Here is a 4,318-nt window from a genome sequence, read left to right on the forward strand (position 1 = left end):
CCAGGATTTCCCTGCATGTTCAGGCAGCAGTGAGTCTGTTGCTTGCCTGGAAGGCTCAGACCTCTTGTGGATGCACAAAGTGGTTGAGTGGCACACCAGCAGCACTCGAGAGAGCTGAATTTCACTGCCAATAGTCATTGCACAGGTCTGTCAGATGCTTCCTGAAATTTGGCTAATGGAGAAGATCTTAAATGCCTTCTGGACTCTGTCTCTGGGCAGGATGGAAGCACAAATCCAAATATACTCAGTGGGATTTAAAGAGATATAGGTTACCACTAATTTATATCTTGTGGTGTAACCTGGCCCTGCCTGAGCTGCAATAGGAAAAATTTTGCTTTGCAGTCCGAGTTGTTATATTCATATCTATTTCTGTCAAACCAAGTGGGAAAACCCTTGGGTCCAGTTCAACGGGTTGAGAGAGAAATGACTCAGTCACCAAGCTTGGAGTCCCAGATGAGTCTGTCACCCTGCCCCACTGAATGCAGTATTTGACAAAAAGATTGATTTCTGCTGGCTTACTGGGAATTTTTGTTCCATGTTGCAAAATCATGTCCTGATGACTTCTGTTCTCCACTGTGCCCTGTCCTATGAGCTAGACCTTCAGTGCTCTCAAAGCGTGATGAGGAATGGACAGTTTCTAACCTGGTTATGTGGCCTCTGTCTCTTCATCACCAGGTTTCATGGGATATCTTTGCAAGCATCTTGTCTCTTATGTATACCCCACAATGAAGGGGTCAAGACTTTTATAAATCCTTAGCAGCTGTGATATGTAAGATGTTTTTTTCAAAAGCACTTACCCTATGATGAACACCACTTCTCCTGAAACCAGTGGTGAATTATCTCTATTTCTGTGGGTTAGGGTTAGAGCAACAATAGGATTTTCATAAAATCCCACAGGTTCAGCCAAGATTTCGGCATTCACCATCCTGAATTCTCTTTAAAGACAAAGAAAATCTCAAGAGACCTTAAATGAACCATTTCCTCCATTCATTTCAGCCCACAACATGGGAGGAGAGTGCACTCATGAACTTGCTTTAATATTCAGCCTAAGATTATCATGTAGAAGAGAGAACCTGAACAAAAGTTGATGAACTTCCAGATATGTGAACATGTCATCTTAAGTTAAATGAAACTTATCCATGAAGTATCGGGGCTTCTTGTGACTAGTCTCTACCCTAAAATAGTGATAGTGACATTAGTCTTGGAGGAAACAGATTTCTGCTAAAAATTATCACCAGTAACAATCCTAACCCCCAAATCCACGTTATTAGGCTACAGAGTTAAAACCTCACTAAAATGAAGTGGCTAGGTTATATTTCTCATGTTTCTTTTATTATTCATGGTTTTTTATTTCTCTCTGATCGGGAGATCAGGGTTTTCAAGTTGCATGTGTTTTCTGTATATGACAGTATATGAGACTCACTCTCATATTCCCTGAATGGACAGATAATTGGCTTGGGGAATGACAGCCACTGGGTATGATGCTATCTCACCTCCTTTGCTGCTTGCTAGCCCAGAGGACCATTAGGCACATTTGACTGGGCTCAGCTCTTGCAGAAAGACAGACAGAATTTCCATTTCACTGCTCCTGGGGCCTGACCCTTGAATCCCAACTGGAAAGTGTTTGTCCCTCAAAAAGAAATATTATAGCTTTTTCCTGCAGCTGATTAAAACAGTTCAGTGTCCTCAACATCACCTGTCTTGGCAAAACACTGCAGCTTGATTGAAGCCTCCACTGAAGCCAGCTTTTAAGCTCTCCATCTCCTGGAAGTACCACTGTAAGGACTGCAGCTGTCAGAGCAGGCAGAATAGAGCTGCAGCTCCATGTCTGTGCGTAGCATGTTTTCCTAGCTCTGTACGTCTGTGTGGTAAAAAAGTGATGTTTAATATCTATGGGAAATACTAAGGATTTCTTTGTCATCTGCTTTGGAGTCTCCTTCAGCTGCAACTGAGGAGATAGGAAGAATTTGGCTGCTGTTCTCTGCTCCTGCACCACCCAGCCAATACTGACAGCTACAGCGACTCAATGACTACTGTATTTTTCGTGGCCCTTCTGGCAGGAAGAGATGAGAGGGAATGCAGCTACTTCAATACCCCCTTGTTCCAGGCATGTCTGTCTTTCCCCAACAGCCCCCTTGGTGGTGCATAGCTGTAGCAGAAGCTGGCTTCGTATGAAAGAGGGAAAGTAAAACCTATTTATAGACAGCCGGAGCGGCACATTATTCAAGGGTAGGCTGTTGACTCATGCCCATCTGATATCATTTAATGGATTAGATATTGCCAGTGAACAAAAATAAATGGTGTTTCTCCCTTCTGGTCGGTAGAATTAACTTTTCTTAAGCTGGTATTTGCTTGTCCAGCACAGCATGAGCTCTCAAGGATTCTGCTATAGGTGTATGCATTGTTGGGAAGGTGCTAATCTGAGTTTCCTTGGGATTATGATGATGTAAACAGAAAAACGAGTTCAGCAAAACTAGTGGAGAGCCTTCAACTTTGTTGCCTACCTTCAGTCTCTTTTAAAAGGACGTGCAGAATTCAAGGGAAATGAGACAGAAAGGCAGCCCTGTTAACACCAAGGATTCCTCCTCTTCTATAGTAGAGTCTTAGAAAGGTCCTTCTCTCCTCCTCATCCCAGCCTGTCTCAGGAGGGTTCTGTTAAATAGAAATTACATTCTGTTTCCTGTCTGTCTTGAGCCATTTGCTCTTGGTGTCAGTTTTCAAGCCCTGAATCACTGTTTGGGGATGCAGGCTGGAAAGCTGATGGGAACTGATTGCCTATCAGCAGCTGAGATGCAATTCTTGGCTTCGCTGGTCTTGGGAATCACACAGTGCAGACCAGGACAGCGTCATGCGCATAGTGTAAGAGACCAAGCACTCCTCATGGGATGAGTGCATAAAATCATAAAGCAAACACTCATTGCAAACTTTGGGACACGAGAGAGGTGGGGGGGGGGCGGGGAATACCAACTCCTAATTCTTTGTCTTGCTGCTCAGGGGCAGGGAAATAAATACTAAAAGAATTAATGTAGTTCCTTTTCTTTTTTCAGGTCACAGTTGAAATTAACCGTGAGGTATTTAACACTGAAGTGGACAGAGCAAGTACTTGAAAACTGTTGGACTGAATGTCTCTTCCCAAACAGAAACACACATGACTTGCTTGGTGTAAGGTCATGCTCATCACCAAGGTCCCTCGTTCCTTCATACAGCTGGGATGATGAAACCGAGGCCAAGGCTGTAGGCATCCTGCTGCGATGTAACAGAGGGGAGATACCACGGGCAGGTGGGGAAAACTGGCTTTGGAACAGGCCTCCCATACAAACCTTACACTGCTTCTGCTCTGGCTGCTCTGGGACAAGTTGGCTCTGTGAAACCAGACCAGCAGACAGATGAGAGACTGAAATTTGGGACTGTTTTTATCCCAAATGAGGACAGGAGCAGAGAGAATGGAACTCAGAGCTAACGTACTAGCTGATGCTAAACCTTCATGGGGTCTGGAAAACCTTTAGTATTCTGCTCTGTCCCATTAGATGGGAAGTGCAAAATTTAGTCCTCCGCTCTCCAGGTTAGCGCTGCATATGCTGGGCTGTGCTCCTGTTTAACCAGAAAACTTAGCCTGAATCTGAGGAAGAAAAAAAATCTTCCCTGAGATAAACTTCGTAATAAAAATGTATTTCTTTTCCTGACAAAACAAGATTTTTTCATGGGGTGAAAACTCCATCCAAAAACACACAGTAAGAAAGCACATCACAAGAATACAGGCGAAGTAGTCATCAACAATTAGAATAGTCACTTGGAGAGGGGCCTGAAATAGCTAAATAAATAAAGCTGCTGTATTTGTGATATGTTGATTAATGATGTGGTAATAGCTGAGACATGTCTGTATTAACTAATTGGCTTTAAAAAACCTAAGCAGAGCCAGGATCCTCTTTGGGCTGAAGGGGCATTTGCAGTTTGCCAGCAAGGCAAACATTGGGATCATACCCAACAGATCTGGGAAATCACAGCAAAGCCCAGAAAGCACATGCCTAATCCTACCCTTCCTCCAAAAAAAATTGATATATATATAGATAAAATGGAGCAGAAAGAATATTGCTGCCATTGGAGAAAGGGTGAAAGACTGAGGTGTCCAAGTCAGGCAGGAGGCCCGTGTCAGAGCCAGGAGCTGAAATCACCTCTCCTGAGGATGGTCTTTAATGTCACTGCCAAGAGTGATATTAACCAAGAGCTGACCTCCCTGTGGCTCCTGTTGTGTCAGATCCCTGTGCTCTGTGGGCCCTGCCATTTGCATCCAGCTTCTTTGGTTAATCATTTTTGCTCA

The sequence above is a fragment of the Anser anser genome (genome assembly GCF_964211835.1).
Source record: "Anser anser genome assembly, chromosome: 6".
NCBI lineage: Eukaryota > Metazoa > Chordata > Aves > Anseriformes > Anatidae > Anser > Anser anser.